The following is a 16,500-nucleotide window of genomic DNA, read 5'->3' as shown; positions in this document are numbered from 1 at the left end:
AGAAAAACGTAAAAAAACGTGAAAAAAAAGTAAGAGGAAGAGAAGGGAAAAAAAGGTGGAAATGGGTTTAAAAGTGATTTCGGCGGAGAAATATATATATATATATATATATATATATATATATATATATATATACGCGCACACACACACATATATATAAACGTATTCTCCGTTGAGATATTGCAGCCGCTGCTGTGTCCAGGCCCAGGAGCCTTAGCACTGTGCTGTGATGTCACTCAATACCACTGACATCACTAGGTGTAAACAACATCTCTCCTTTGCTGTGTATGTGACTATGGAGCTGTTTGGTGATGTCGTCTATTATGGCCTTCATAGAAGCAACAGGAGATTGTTGCATCCATCTAGAACCCTCAGAACTACAGTGCTATGATGTCACTCACTTCCACAGGCCTTGCAGAGTGTAAACAACAACAACCCAGCTTTGTTGTGTATGTAACCATAGGGATTTGTGATGTCACCTAGAACCTTCACAGCAGCGACAGCTTTATGAGGAGCATCAGCACTGCTCTGCCTGAGCAGAACCATCACCGCCATAGGTTGTCAAATAACCCGGGTTTAACCCACACAGGTAAGTCCAATGGGGTGCAGGCATGTCCTCTATGCTTACAGCTTCCCGTGGGTGTTGGTTTGATACCGTTTGGGGACAGCCAAGGAGGCATCTGCAGGCAACAAAGGTAGGTGTGTGCTTGTGTGTGTGTTTCCTATGCAGATCCTAAGCCCAGTGTCACATGCAAGTAGGAGGAGTAAGAAGGGTTCCTGGCAAATCCGGGTTATGGATTGCATTTAAAAAGGCCCCGTGGGAGTGCAATGGGCCCCTGTCTTGCTGCTTAGCAATAATGGTATGGGTTTAGGTTCTGCTGTGTGTACTGGTGGTTGACTGCCCCCCAGCCCAGAGTGTGCATGGAAAATTGTCTGGCAGCCTCCCTGACAGCAAGCAGTGATAGTGCCCATGAAGGGGACCTTGTTGGGCCCGCCCCTTTCACGGTTATCGCTTCTCGGCCTTTTGGCTAAGATCAAGTGTAGTATCTGTTCTTATCAGTTTAATATCTGATACGTCCCCTATCTGGGGACCATATATTAAATGGATTTTTGAGAACGGGGGCCGATTTCGAAGCTTGCTTCCGTCGCTCTATGCATTGACCCGATATGGCAGTATCTTCGGGTACAGTGCACCACCCCCTTACAGGGTTAAAAAGAAAGATTCCTACTTTCATTGCTACCTGCTTGCTGGCTAGCCAGCTAGCCAGCCCTGTGGGCCTTGCTGCTGCTGCTGCTGCAGCCAAAAAACAAAAGGTGGTGCTGCTGCTGCTTCTGCTTCTGCTTGTGTCTGGCCGCTGTTGGAGCGTCCAGGCACAGGACTTCTGCTGCTGCTGACTAAATGGCCTCCTTAATTGGATCATTTGAGTAGCCAGCACACCTGTGCAGGTAGGGCATGACATGATAGGCAGCTGCCTTGATAGCGGGTGGGTGCTGAATGTTCCTAATTGACAAAATAAGATTAATGCTTATGAAGAAATATAAAATCTCATCCCTTCCCCAATATCGCGCCACACCCCTACCCCTTAATTCCCTGGTTGAACTTGATGGACATATGTCTTTTTTCGACCGTACTAACTATGTAACTATGTAACATAACATGGGGGGGGGGGTCTCCTGGCTGTTCACACAGGTGTGTCATTGCTGTACATTGACCATGCATTGCTTCTGTGGTATTGCAAAGGCAAAGACAAATGCTTCCAGCCATCCATTGCACTAATGGATTGGTCATCAGCTGGCTGTCTATGTCCCGCATCAATATAGACCAAAGTACAGAGGGTTAGGCTATGCTATTGTGCACCTACCTGATGCATCAGAAGGTGCGAGGCCCTTGCTAAATTCTGTGCACAGACTTTGAGATCTATGCTTTAGACTGTATCTAAACCTGCTCCAACATGGACTGACATTCTGGCCTACTTTCAGCCGATGCGACTTGTCTGTCGCTGAACAGTCGCTTTTTATGTATTCAGCACCTATGTATAATGTTGTAAAAATGCTCTAGAAGCTAAAGTCGCAGAAATGTCACACATATTTGGCCTGCAACTTTCTGTGCGACAAATTCAGACAGGAAAAATCAGTATAAATCCTTAGAAAATTATCCCCCAGTGTCTCCATCTGCTGGCGGTATTGAATAAGCATTGCTGCACTGATGGGGTATGCATTAGACGAAAAAAAAGAAGAAAAAGAAGAATAATACGCCCAGAAAAGAGGCGAAAAGGAGAAAAACGTAAAAAAACGTGAAAAAAAAGTAAGAGGAAGAGAAGGGAAAAAAAGGTGGAAATGGGTTTAAAAGTGATTTCGGCGGAGAAATATATATATATATATATATATATATATATATATATATATATATACGCGCACACACACACATATATATAAACGTATTCTCCGTTGAGATATTGCAGCCGCTGCTGTGTCCAGGCCCAGGAGCCTTAGCACTGTGCTGTGATGTCACTCAATACCACTGACATCACTAGGTGTAAACAACATCTCTCCTTTGCTGTGTATGTGACTATGGAGCTGTTTGGTGATGTCGTCTATTATGGCCTTCATAGAAGCAACAGGAGATTGTTGCATCCATCTAGAACCCTCAGAACTACAGTGCTATGATGTCACTCACTTCCACAGGCCTTGCAGAGTGTAAACAACAACAACCCAGCTTTGTTGTGTATGTAACCATAGGGATTTGTGATGTCACCTAGAACCTTCACAGCAGCGACAGCTTTATGAGGAGCATCAGCACTGCTCTGCCTGAGCAGAACCATCACCGCCATAGGTTGTCAAATAACCCGGGTTTAACCCACACAGGTAAGTCCAATGGGGTGCAGGCATGTCCTCTATGCTTACAGCTTCCCGTGGGTGTTGGTTTGATACCGTTTGGGGACAGCCAAGGAGGCATCTGCAGGCAACAAAGGTAGGTGTGTGCTTGTGTGTGTGTTTCCTATGCAGATCCTAAGCCCAGTGTCACATGCAAGTAGGAGGAGTAAGAAGGGTTCCTGGCAAATCCGGGTTATGGATTGCATTTAAAAAGGCCCCGTGGGAGTGCAATGGGCCCCTGTCTTGCTGCTTAGCAATAATGGTATGGGTTTAGGTTCTGCTGTGTGTACTGGTGGTTGACTGCCCCCCAGCCCAGAGTGTGCATGGAAAATTGTCTGGCAGCCTCCCTGACAGCAAGCAGTGATAGTGCCCATGAAGGGGACCTTGTTGGGCCCGCCCCTTTCACGGTTATCGCTTCTCGGCCTTTTGGCTAAGATCAAGTGTAGTATCTGTTCTTATCAGTTTAATATCTGATACGTCCCCTATCTGGGGACCATATATTAAATGGATTTTTGAGAACGGGGGCCGATTTCGAAGCTTGCTTCCGTCGCTCTATGCATTGACCCGATATGGCAGTATCTTCGGGTACAGTGCACCACCCCCTTACAGGGTTAAAAAGAAAGATTCCTACTTTCATTGCTACCTGCTTGCTGGCTAGCCAGCTAGCCAGCCCTGTGGGCCTTGCTGCTGCTGCTGCTGCAGCCAAAAAACAAAAGGTGGTGCTGCTGCTGCTTCTGCTTCTGCTTGTGTCTGGCCGCTGTTGGAGCGTCCAGGCACAGGACTTCTGCTGCTGCTGACTAAATGGCCTCCTTAATTGGATCATTTGAGTAGCCAGCACACCTGTGCAGGTAGGGCATGACATGATAGGCAGCTGCCTTGATAGCGGGTGGGTGCTGAATGTTCCTAATTGACAAAATAAGATTAATGCTTATGAAGAAATATAAAATCTCATCCCTTCCCCAATATCGCGCCACACCCCTACCCCTTAATTCCCTGGTTGAACTTGATGGACATATGTCTTTTTTCGACCGTACTAACTATGTAACTATGTAACATAACATGGGGGGGGGGGTCTCCTGGCTGTTCACACAGGTGTGTCATTGCTGTACATTGACCATGCATTGCTTCTGTGGTATTGCAAAGGCAAAGACAAATGCTTCCAGCCATCCATTGCACTAATGGATTGGTCATCAGCTGGCTGTCTATGTCCCGCATCAATATAGACCAAAGTACAGAGGGTTAGGCTATGCTATTGTGCACCTACCTGATGCATCAGAAGGTGCGAGGCCCTTGCTAAATTCTGTGCACAGACTTTGAGATCTATGCTTTAGACTGTATCTAAACCTGCTCCAACATGGACTGACATTCTGGCCTACTTTCAGCCGATGCGACTTGTCTGTCGCTGAACAGTCGCTTTTTATGTATTCAGCACCTATGTATAATGTTGTAAAAATGCTCTAGAAGCTAAAGTCGCAGAAATGTCACACATATTTGGCCTGCAACTTTCTGTGCGACAAATTCAGACAGGAAAAATCAGTATAAATCCTTAGAAAATTATCCCCCAGTGTCTCCATCTGCTGGCGGTATTGAATAAGCATTGCTGCACTGATGGGGTATGCATTAGACGAAAAAAAAGAAGAAAAAGAAGAATAATACGCCCAGAAAAGAGGCGAAAAGGAGAAAAACGTAAAAAAACGTGAAAAAAAAGTAAGAGGAAGAGAAGGGAAAAAAAGGTGGAAATGGGTTTAAAAGTGATTTCGGCGGAGAATATATATATATATATATATATATATATATATATATATATATATACGCGCACACACACACATATATATAAACGTATTCTCCGTTGAGATATTGCAGCCGCTGCTGTGTCCAGGCCCAGGAGCCTTAGCACTGTGCTGTGATGTCACTCAATACCACTGACATCACTAGGTGTAAACAACATCTCTCCTTTGCTGTGTATGTGACTATGGAGCTGTTTGGTGATGTCGTCTATTATGGCCTTCATAGAAGCAACAGGAGATTGTTGCATCCATCTAGAACCCTCAGAACTACAGTGCTATGATGTCACTCACTTCCACAGGCCTTGCAGAGTGTAAACAACAACAACCCAGCTTTGTTGTGTATGTAACCATAGGGATTTGTGATGTCACCTAGAACCTTCACAGCAGCGACAGCTTTATGAGGAGCATCAGCACTGCTCTGCCTGAGCAGAACCATCACCGCCATAGGTTGTCAAATAACCCGGGTTTAACCCACACAGGTAAGTCCAATGGGGTGCAGGCATGTCCTCTATGCTTACAGCTTCCCGTGGGTGTTGGTTTGATACCGTTTGGGGACAGCCAAGGAGGCATCTGCAGGCAACAAAGGTAGGTGTGTGCTTGTGTGTGTGTTTCCTATGCAGATCCTAAGCCCAGTGTCACATGCAAGTAGGAGGAGTAAGAAGGGTTCCTGGCAAATCCGGGTTATGGATTGCATTTAAAAAGGCCCCGTGGGAGTGCAATGGGCCCCTGTCTTGCTGCTTAGCAATAATGGTATGGGTTTAGGTTCTGCTGTGTGTACTGGTGGTTGACTGCCCCCCAGCCCAGAGTGTGCATGGAAAATTGTCTGGCAGCCTCCCTGACAGCAAGCAGTGATAGTGCCCATGAAGGGGACCTTGTTGGGCCCGCCCCTTTCACGGTTATCGCTTCTCGGCCTTTTGGCTAAGATCAAGTGTAGTATCTGTTCTTATCAGTTTAATATCTGATACGTCCCCTATCTGGGGACCATATATTAAATGGATTTTTGAGAACGGGGGCCGATTTCGAAGCTTGCTTCCGTCGCCCTATGCATTGACCCGATATGGCAGTATCTTCGGGTACAGTGCACCACCCCCTTACAGGGTTAAAAAGAAAGATTCCTACTTTCATTGCTACCTGCTTGCTGGCTAGCCAGCTAGCCAGCCCTGTGGGCCTTGCTGCTGCTGCTGCTGCAGCCAAAAAACAAAAGGTGGTGCTGCTGCTGCTTCTGCTTCTGCTTGTGTCTGGCCGCTGTTGGAGCGTCCAGGCACAGGACTTCTGCTGCTGCTGACTAAATGGCCTCCTTAATTGGATCATTTGAGTAGCCAGCACACCTGTGCAGGTAGGGCATGACATGATAGGCAGCTGCCTTGATAGCGGGTGGGTGCTGAATGTTCCTAATTGACAAAATAAGATTAATGCTTATGAAGAAATATAAAATCTCATCCCTTCCCCAATATCGCGCCACACCCCTACCCCTTAATTCCCTGGTTGAACTTGATGGACATATGTCTTTTTTCGACCGTACTAACTATGTAACTATGTAACATAACATGGGGGGGGGGGGTCTCCTGGCTGTTCACACAGGTGTGTCATTGCTGTACATTGACCATGCATTGCTTCTGTGGTATTGCAAAGGCAAAGACAAATGCTTCCAGCCATCCATTGCACTAATGGATTGGTCATCAGCTGGCTGTCTATGTCCCGCATCAATATAGACCAAAGTACAGAGGGTTAGGCTATGCTATTGTGCACCTACCTGATGCATCAGAAGGTGCGAGGCCCTTGCTAAATTCTGTGCACAGACTTTGAGATCTATGCTTTAGACTGTATCTAAACCTGCTCCAACATGGACTGACATTCTGGCCTACTTTCAGCCGATGCGACTTGTCTGTCGCTGAACAGTCGCTTTTTATGTATTCAGCACCTATGTATAATGTTGTAAAAATGCTCTAGAAGCTAAAGTCGCAGAAATGTCACACATATTTGGCCTGCAACTTTCTGTGCGACAAATTCAGACAGGAAAAATCAGTATAAATCCTTAGAAAATTATCCCCCAGTGTCTCCATCTGCTGGCGGTATTGAATAAGCATTGCTGCACTGATGGGGTATGCATTAGACGAAAAAAAAGAAGAAAAAGAAGAATAATACGCCCAGAAAAGAGGCGAAAAGGAGAAAAACGTAAAAAAACGTGAAAAAAAAGTAAGAGGAAGAGAAGGGAAAAAAAGGTGGAAATGGGTTTAAAAGTGATTTCCGCGGAGAAATATATATATATATATATATATATATATATATATATATATATATATACGCGCACACACACACATATATATAAACGTATTCTCCGTTGAGATATTGCAGCCGCTGCTGTGTCCAGGCCCAGGAGCCTTAGCACTGTGCTGTGATGTCACTCAATACCACTGACATCACTAGGTGTAAACAACATCTCTCCTTTGCTGTGTATGTGACTATGGAGCTGTTTGGTGATGTCGTCTATTATGGCCTTCATAGAAGCAACAGGAGATTGTTGCATCCATCTAGAACCCTCAGAACTACAGTGCTATGATGTCACTCACTTCCACAGGCCTTGCAGAGTGTAAACAACAACAACCCAGCTTTGTTGTGTATGTAACCATAGGGATTTGTGATGTCACCTAGAACCTTCACAGCAGCGACAGCTTTATGAGGAGCATCAGCACTGCTCTGCCTGAGCAGAACCATCACCGCCATAGGTTGTCAAATAACCCGGGTTTAACCCACACAGGTAAGTCCAATGGGGTGCAGGCATGTCCTCTATGCTTACAGCTTCCCGTGGGTGTTGGTTTGATACCGTTTGGGGACAGCCAAGGAGGCATCTGCAGGCAAAAAAGGTAGGTGTGTGCTTGTGTGTGTGTTTCCTATGCAGATCCTAAGCCCAGTGTCACATGCAAGTAGGAGGAGTAAGAAGGGTTCCTGGCAAATCCGGGTTATGGATTGCATTTAAAAAGGCCCCGTGGGAGTGCAATGGGCCCCTGTCTTGCTGCTTAGCAATAATGGTATGGGTTTAGGTTCTGCTGTGTGTACTGGTGGTTGACTGCCCCCCAGCCCAGAGTGTGCATGGAAAATTGTCTGGCAGCCTCCCTGACAGCAAGCAGTGATAGTGCCCATGAAGGGGACCTTGTTGGGCCCGCCCCTTTCACGGTTATCGCTTCTCGGCCTTTTGGCTAAGATCAAGTGTAGTATCTGTTCTTATCAGTTTAATATCTGATACGTCCCCTATCTGGGGACCATATATTAAATGGATTTTTGAGAACGGGGGCCGATTTCGAAGCTTGCTTCCGTCGCCCTATGCATTGACCCGATATGGCAGTATCTTCGGGTACAGTGCACCACCCCCTTACAGGGTTAAAAAGAAAGATTCCTACTTTCATTGCTACCTGCTTGCTGGCTAGCCAGCTAGCCAGCCCTGTGGGCCTTGCTGCTGCTGCTGCTGCAGCCAAAAAACAAAAGGTGGTGCTGCTGCTGCTTCTGCTTCTGCTTGTGTCTGGCCGCTGTTGGAGCGTCCAGGCACAGGACTTCTGCTGCTGCTGACTAAATGGCCTCCTTAATTGGATCATTTGAGTAGCCAGCACACCTGTGCAGGTAGGGCATGACATGATAGGCAGCTGCCTTGATAGCGGGTGGGTGCTGAATGTTCCTAATTGACAAAATAAGATTAATGCTTATGAAGAAATATAAAATCTCATCCCTTCCCCAATATCGCGCCACACCCCTACCCCTTAATTCCCTGGTTGAACTTGATGGACATATGTCTTTTTTCGACCGTACTAACTATGTAACTATGTAACATAACATGGGGGGGGGGGGGTCTCCTGGCTGTTCACACAGGTGTGTCATTGCTGTACATTGACCATGCATTGCTTCTGTGGTATTGCAAAGGCAAAGACAAATGCTTCCAGCCATCCATTGCACTAATGGATTGGTCATCAGCTGGCTGTCTATGTCCCGCATCAATATAGACCAAAGTACAGAGGGTTAGGCTATGCTATTGTGCACCTACCTGATGCATCAGAAGGTGCGAGGCCCTTGCTAAATTCTGTGCACAGACTTTGAGATCTATGCTTTAGACTGTATCTAAACCTGCTCCAACATGGACTGACATTCTGGCCTACTTTCAGCCGATGCGACTTGTCTGTCGCTGAACAGTCGCTTTTTATGTATTCAGCACCTATGTATAATGTTGTAAAAATGCTCTAGAAGCTAAAGTCGCAGAAATGTCACACATATTTGGCCTGCAACTTTCTGTGCGACAAATTCAGACAGGAAAAATCAGTATAAATCCTTAGAAAATTATCCCCCAGTGTCTCCATCTGCTGGCGGTATTGAATAAGCATTGCTGCACTGATGGGGTATGCATTAGACGAAAAAAAAGAAGAAAAAGAAGAATAATACGCCCAGAAAAGAGGCGAAAAGGAGAAAAACGTAAAAAAACGTGAAAAAAAAGTAAGAGGAAGAGAAGGGAAAAAAAGGTGGAAATGGGTTTAAAAGTGATTTCGGCGGAGAAATATATATATATATATATATATATATATATATATATATATATATATACGCGCACACACACACATATATATAAACGTATTCTCCGTTGAGATATTGCAGCCGCTGCTGTGTCCAGGCCCAGGAGCCTTAGCACTGTGCTGTGATGTCACTCAATACCACTGACATCACTAGGTGTAAACAACATCTCTCCTTTGCTGTGTATGTGACTATGGAGCTGTTTGGTGATGTCGTCTATTATGGCCTTCATAGAAGCAACAGGAGATTGTTGCATCCATCTAGAACCCTCAGAACTACAGTGCTATGATGTCACTCACTTCCACAGGCCTTGCAGAGTGTAAACAACAACAACCCAGCTTTGTTGTGTATGTAACCATAGGGATTTGTGATGTCACCTAGAACCTTCACAGCAGCGACAGCTTTATGAGGAGCATCAGCACTGCTCTGCCTGAGCAGAACCATCACCGCCATAGGTTGTCAAATAACCCGGGTTTAACCCACACAGGTAAGTCCAATGGGGTGCAGGCATGTCCTCTATGCTTACAGCTTCCCGTGGGTGTTGGTTTGATACCGTTTGGGGACAGCCAAGGAGGCATCTGCAGGCAACAAAGGTAGGTGTGTGCTTGTGTGTGTGTTTCCTATGCAGATCCTAAGCCCAGTGTCACATGCAAGTAGGAGGAGTAAGAAGGGTTCCTGGCAAATCCGGGTTATGGATTGCATTTAAAAAGGCCCCGTGGGAGTGCAATGGGCCCCTGTCTTGCTGCTTAGCAATAATGGTATGGGTTTAGGTTCTGCTGTGTGTACTGGTGGTTGACTGCCCCCCAGCCCAGAGTGTGCATGGAAAATTGTCTGGCAGCCTCCCTGACAGCAAGCAGTGATAGTGCCCATGAAGGGGACCTTGTTGGGCCCGCCCCTTTCACGGTTATCGCTTCTCGGCCTTTTGGCTAAGATCAAGTGTAGTATCTGTTCTTATCAGTTTAATATCTGATACGTCCCCTATCTGGGGACCATATATTAAATGGATTTTTGAGAACGGGGGCCGATTTCGAAGCTTGCTTCCGTCGCCCTATGCATTGACCCGATATGGCAGTATCTTCGGGTACAGTGCACCACCCCCTTACAGGGTTAAAAAGAAAGATTCCTACTTTCATTGCTACCTGCTTGCTGGCTAGCCAGCTAGCCAGCCCTGTGGGCCTTGCTGCTGCTGCTGCTGCAGCCAAAAAACAAAAGGTGGTGCTGCTGCTGCTTCTGCTTCTGCTTGTGTCTGGCCGCTGTTGGAGCGTCCAGGCACAGGACTTCTGCTGCTGCTGACTAAATGGCCTCCTTAATTGGATCATTTGAGTAGCCAGCACACCTGTGCAGGTAGGGCATGACATGATAGGCAGCTGCCTTGATAGCGGGTGGGTGCTGAATGTTCCTAATTGACAAAATAAGATTAATGCTTATGAAGAAATATAAAATCTCATCCCTTCCCCAATATCGCGCCACACCCCTACCCCTTAATTCCCTGGTTGAACTTGATGGACATATGTCTTTTTTCGACCGTACTAACTATGTAACTATGTAACATAACATGGGGGGGGGGGGTCTCCTGGCTGTTCACACAGGTGTGTCATTGCTGTACATTGACCATGCATTGCTTCTGTGGTATTGCAAAGGCAAAGACAAATGCTTCCAGCCATCCATTGCACTAATGGATTGGTCATCAGCTGGCTGTCTATGTCCCGCATCAATATAGACCAAAGTACAGAGGGTTAGGCTATGCTATTGTGCACCTACCTGATGCATCAGAAGGTGCGAGGCCCTTGCTAAATTCTGTGCACAGACTTTGAGATCTATGCTTTAGACTGTATCTAAACCTGCTCCAACATGGACTGACATTCTGGCCTACTTTCAGCCGATGCGACTTGTCTGTCGCTGAACAGTCGCTTTTTATGTATTCAGCACCTATGTATAATGTTGTAAAAATGCTCTAGAAGCTAAAGTCGCAGAAATGTCACACATATTTGGCCTGCAACTTTCTGTGCGACAAATTCAGACAGGAAAAATCAGTATAAATCCTTAGAAAATTATCCCCCAGTGTCTCCATCTGCTGGCGGTATTGAATAAGCATTGCTGCACTGATGGGGTATGCATTAGACGAAAAAAAAGAAGAAAAAGAAGAATAATACGCCCAGAAAAGAGGCGAAAAGGAGAAAAACGTAAAAAAACGTGAAAAAAAAGTAAGAGGAAGAGAAGGGAAAAAAAGGTGGAAATGGGTTTAAAAGTGATTTCGGCGGAGAAATATATATATATATATATATATATATATATATATATATATATATATACGCGCACACACACACATATATATAAACGTATTCTCCGTTGAGATATTGCAGCCGCTGCTGTGTCCAGGCCCAGGAGCCTTAGCACTGTGCTGTGATGTCACTCAATACCACTGACATCACTAGGTGTAAACAACATCTCTCCTTTGCTGTGTATGTGACTATGGAGCTGTTTGGTGATGTCGTCTATTATGGCCTTCATAGAAGCAACAGGAGATTGTTGCATCCATCTAGAACCCTCAGAACTACAGTGCTATGATGTCACTCACTTCCACAGGCCTTGCAGAGTGTAAACAACAACAACCCAGCTTTGTTGTGTATGTAACCATAGGGATTTGTGATGTCACCTAGAACCTTCACAGCAGCGACAGCTTTATGAGGAGCATCAGCACTGCTCTGCCTGAGCAGAACCATCACCGCCATAGGTTGTCAAATAACCCGGGTTTAACCCACACAGGTAAGTCCAATGGGGTGCAGGCATGTCCTCTATGCTTACAGCTTCCCGTGGGTGTTGGTTTGATACCGTTTGGGGACAGCCAAGGAGGCATCTGCAGGCAACAAAGGTAGGTGTGTGCTTGTGTGTGTGTTTCCTATGCAGATCCTAAGCCCAGTGTCACATGCAAGTAGGAGGAGTAAGAAGGGTTCCTGGCAAATCCGGGTTATGGATTGCATTTAAAAAGGCCCCGTGGGAGTGCAATGGGCCCCTGTCTTGCTGCTTAGCAATAATGGTATGGGTTTAGGTTCTGCTGTGTGTACTGGTGGTTGACTGCCCCCCAGCCCAGAGTGTGCATGGAAAATTGTCTGGCAGCCTCCCTGACAGCAAGCAGTGATAGTGCCCATGAAGGGGACCTTGTTGGGCCCGCCCCTTTCACGGTTATCGCTTCTCGGCCTTTTGGCTAAGATCAAGTGTAGTATCTGTTCTTATCAGTTTAATATCTGATACGTCCCCTATCTGGGGACCATATATTAAATGGATTTTTGAGAACGGGGGCCGATTTCGAAGCTTGCTTCCGTCGCCCTATGCATTGACCCGATATGGCAGTATCTTCGGGTACAGTGCACCACCCCCTTACAGGGTTAAAAAGAAAGATTCCTACTTTCATTGCTACCTGCTTGCTGGCTAGCCAGCTAGCCAGCCCTGTGGGCCTTGCTGCTGCTGCTGCTGCAGCCAAAAAACAAAAGGTGGTGCTGCTGCTGCTTCTGCTTCTGCTTGTGTCTGGCCGCTGTTGGAGCGTCCAGGCACAGGACTTCTGCTGCTGCTGACTAAATGGCCTCCTTAATTGGATCATTTGAGTAGCCAGCACACCTGTGCAGGTAGGGCATGACATGATAGGCAGCTGCCTTGATAGCGGGTGGGTGCTGAATGTTCCTAATTGACAAAATAAGATTAATGCTTATGAAGAAATATAAAATCTCATCCCTTCCCCAATATCGCGCCACACCCCTACCCCTTAATTCCCTGGTTGAACTTGATGGACATATGTCTTTTTTCGACCGTACTAACTATGTAACTATGTAACATAACATGGGGGGGGGGGGTCTCCTGGCTGTTCACACAGGTGTGTCATTGCTGTACATTGACCATGCATTGCTTCTGTGGTATTGCAAAGGCAAAGACAAATGCTTCCAGCCATCCATTGCACTAATGGATTGGTCATCAGCTGGCTGTCTATGTCCCGCATCAATATAGACCAAAGTACAGAGGGTTAGGCTATGCTATTGTGCACCTACCTGATGCATCAGAAGGTGCGAGGCCCTTGCTAAATTCTGTGCACAGACTTTGAGATCTATGCTTTAGACTGTATCTAAACCTGCTCCAACATGGACTGACATTCTGGCCTACTTTCAGCCGATGCGACTTGTCTGTCGCTGAACAGTCGCTTTTTATGTATTCAGCACCTATGTATAATGTTGTAAAAATGCTCTAGAAGCTAAAGTCGCAGAAATGTCACACATATTTGGCCTGCAACTTTCTGTGCGACAAATTCAGACAGGAAAAATCAGTATAAATCCTTAGAAAATTATCCCCCAGTGTCTCCATCTGCTGGCGGTATTGAATAAGCATTGCTGCACTGATGGGGTATGCATTAGACGAAAAAAAAGAAGAAAAAGAAGAATAATACGCCCAGAAAAGAGGCGAAAAGGAGAAAAACGTAAAAAAACGTGAAAAAAAAGTAAGAGGAAGAGAAGGGAAAAAAAGGTGGAAATGGGTTTAAAAGTGATTTCGGCGGAGAAATATATATATATATATATATATATATATATATATATATATATATATATACGCGCACACACACACATATATATAAACGTATTCTCCGTTGAGATATTGCAGCCGCTGCTGTGTCCAGGCCCAGGAGCCTTAGCACTGTGCTGTGATGTCACTCAATACCACTGACATCACTAGGTGTAAACAACATCTCTCCTTTGCTGTGTATGTGACTATGGAGCTGTTTGGTGATGTCGTCTATTATGGCCTTCATAGAAGCAACAGGAGATTGTTGCATCCATCTAGAACCCTCAGAACTACAGTGCTATGATGTCACTCACTTCCACAGGCCTTGCAGAGTGTAAACAACAACAACCCAGCTTTGTTGTGTATGTAACCATAGGGATTTGTGATGTCACCTAGAACCTTCACAGCAGCGACAGCTTTATGAGGAGCATCAGCACTGCTCTGCCTGAGCAGAACCATCACCGCCATAGGTTGTCAAATAACCCGGGTTTAACCCACACAGGTAAGTCCAATGGGGTGCAGGCATGTCCTCTATGCTTACAGCTTCCCGTGGGTGTTGGTTTGATACCGTTTGGGGACAGCCAAGGAGGCATCTGCAGGCAACAAAGGTAGGTGTGTGCTTGTGTGTGTGTTTCCTATGCAGATCCTAAGCCCAGTGTCACATGCAAGTAGGAGGAGTAAGAAGGGTTCCTGGCAAATCCGGGTTATGGATTGCATTTAAAAAGGCCCCGTGGGAGTGCAATGGGCCCCTGTCTTGCTGCTTAGCAATAATGGTATGGGTTTAGGTTCTGCTGTGTGTACTGGTGGTTGACTGCCCCCCAGCCCAGAGTGTGCATGGAAAATTGTCTGGCAGCCTCCCTGACAGCAAGCAGTGATAGTGCCCATGAAGGGGACCTTGTTGGGCCCGCCCCTTTCACGGTTATCGCTTCTCGGCCTTTTGGCTAAGATCAAGTGTAGTATCTGTTCTTATCAGTTTAATATCTGATACGTCCCCTATCTGGGGACCATATATTAAATGGATTTTTGAGAACGGGGGCCGATTTCGAAGCTTGCTTCCGTCGCCCTATGCATTGACCCGATATGGCAGTATCTTCGGGTACAGTGCACCACCCCCTTACAGGGTTAAAAAGAAAGATTCCTACTTTCATTGCTACCTGCTTGCTGGCTAGCCAGCTAGCCAGCCCTGTGGGCCTTGCTGCTGCTGCTGCTGCAGCCAAAAAACAAAAGGTGGTGCTGCTGCTGCTTCTGCTTCTGCTTGTGTCTGGCCGCTGTTGGAGCGTCCAGGCACAGGACTTCTGCTGCTGCTGACTAAATGGCCTCCTTAATTGGATCATTTGAGTAGCCAGCACACCTGTGCAGGTAGGGCATGACATGATAGGCAGCTGCCTTGATAGCGGGTGGGTGCTGAATGTTCCTAATTGACAAAATAAGATTAATGCTTATGAAGAAATATAAAATCTCATCCCTTCCCCAATATCGCGCCACACCCCTACCCCTTAATTCCCTGGTTGAACTTGATGGACATATGTCTTTTTTCGACCGTACTAACTATGTAACTATGTAACATAACATGGGGGGGGGGGGTCTCCTGGCTGTTCACACAGGTGTGTCATTGCTGTACATTGACCATGCATTGCTTCTGTGGTATTGCAAAGGCAAAGACAAATGCTTCCAGCCATCCATTGCACTAATGGATTGGTCATCAGCTGGCTGTCTATGTCCCGCATCAATATAGACCAAAGTACAGAGGGTTAGGCTATGCTATTGTGCACCTACCTGATGCATCAGAAGGTGCGAGGCCCTTGCTAAATTCTGTGCACAGACTTTGAGATCTATGCTTTAGACTGTATCTAAACCTGCTCCAACATGGACTGACATTCTGGCCTACTTTCAGCCGATGCGACTTGTCTGTCGCTGAACAGTCGCTTTTTATGTATTCAGCACCTATGTATAATGTTGTAAAAATGCTCTAGAAGCTAAAGTCGCAGAAATGTCACACATATTTGGCCTGCAACTTTCTGTGCGACAAATTCAGACAGGAAAAATCAGTATAAATCCTTAGAAAATTATCCCCCAGTGTCTCCATCTGCTGGCGGTATTGAATAAGCATTGCTGCACTGATGGGGTATGCATTAGACGAAAAAAAAGAAGAAAAAGAAGAATAATACGCCCAGAAAAGAGGCGAAAAGGAGAAAAACGTAAAAAAACGTGAAAAAAAAGTAAGAGGAAGAGAAGGGAAAAAAAGGTGGAAATGGGTTTAAAAGTGATTTCGGCGGAGAAATATATATATATATATATATATATATATATATATATATATATATACGCGCACACACACACATATATATAAACGTATTCTCCGTTGAGATATTGCAGCCGCTGCTGTGTCCAGGCCCAGGAGCCTTAGCACTGTGCTGTGATGTCACTCAATACCACTGACATCACTAGGTGTAAACAACATCTCTCCTTTGCTGTGTATGTGACTATGGAGCTGTTTGGTGATGTCGTCTATTATGGCCTTCATAGAAGCAACAGGAGATTGTTGCATCCATCTAGAACCCTCAGAACTACAGTGCTATGATGTCACTCACTTCCACAGGCCTTGCAGAGTGTAAACAACAACAACCCAGCTTTGTTGTGTATGTAACCATAGGGATTTGTGATGTCACCTAGAACCTTCACAGCAGCGACAGCTTTATGAGGAGCATCAGCACTGCTCTGCCTGAGCAGAACCATCACCGCC

The 16,500-nt window shown here is 45.9% G+C and overlaps 7 non-coding genes across 7 annotated transcripts; all 7 read left to right on the top strand.

Annotated features, from left to right (window-relative positions):
- Nucleotides 1-1,008: 1,008 nt before the first annotated feature.
- On the top strand, nucleotides 1,009-1,199 carry LOC130346414 (U2 spliceosomal RNA). Its single transcript, XR_008884638.1, has one exon. It is a non-coding gene; the product is annotated as a U2 spliceosomal RNA (small nuclear RNA).
- A 2,085-nt stretch (nucleotides 1,200-3,284) lies between these two features.
- Nucleotides 3,285-3,475, top strand: LOC130346413 (U2 spliceosomal RNA). The gene has a single exon (XR_008884637.1). It is a non-coding gene; the product is annotated as a U2 spliceosomal RNA (small nuclear RNA).
- A 2,084-nt stretch (nucleotides 3,476-5,559) lies between these two features.
- On the top strand, nucleotides 5,560-5,750 carry LOC130346406 (U2 spliceosomal RNA). Its single transcript, XR_008884631.1, has one exon. It is a non-coding gene; the product is annotated as a U2 spliceosomal RNA (small nuclear RNA).
- Nucleotides 5,751-7,838: 2,088 nt separating this feature from the next.
- On the top strand, nucleotides 7,839-8,029 carry LOC130346471 (U2 spliceosomal RNA). The gene has a single exon (XR_008884688.1). It is a non-coding gene; the product is annotated as a U2 spliceosomal RNA (small nuclear RNA).
- A 2,089-nt stretch (nucleotides 8,030-10,118) lies between these two features.
- Nucleotides 10,119-10,309, top strand: LOC130346459 (U2 spliceosomal RNA). The gene has a single exon (XR_008884677.1). It is a non-coding gene; the product is annotated as a U2 spliceosomal RNA (small nuclear RNA).
- Nucleotides 10,310-12,397: 2,088 nt separating this feature from the next.
- On the top strand, nucleotides 12,398-12,588 carry LOC130346447 (U2 spliceosomal RNA). Its single transcript, XR_008884666.1, has one exon. It is a non-coding gene; the product is annotated as a U2 spliceosomal RNA (small nuclear RNA).
- A 2,090-nt stretch (nucleotides 12,589-14,678) lies between these two features.
- Nucleotides 14,679-14,869, top strand: LOC130346435 (U2 spliceosomal RNA). Its single transcript, XR_008884655.1, has one exon. It is a non-coding gene; the product is annotated as a U2 spliceosomal RNA (small nuclear RNA).
- Nucleotides 14,870-16,500: the final 1,631 nt, after the last annotated feature.

This window comes from Hyla sarda, unplaced genomic scaffold, assembly GCF_029499605.1.
Source record: "Hyla sarda isolate aHylSar1 unplaced genomic scaffold, aHylSar1.hap1 scaffold_786, whole genome shotgun sequence".
Taxonomy (NCBI): Eukaryota; Metazoa; Chordata; class Amphibia; order Anura; family Hylidae; genus Hyla; species Hyla sarda.
The sequence above is the reverse complement of the archived record's forward strand: the minus strand, read 5'-3'. Positions and strand labels throughout refer to the sequence as shown.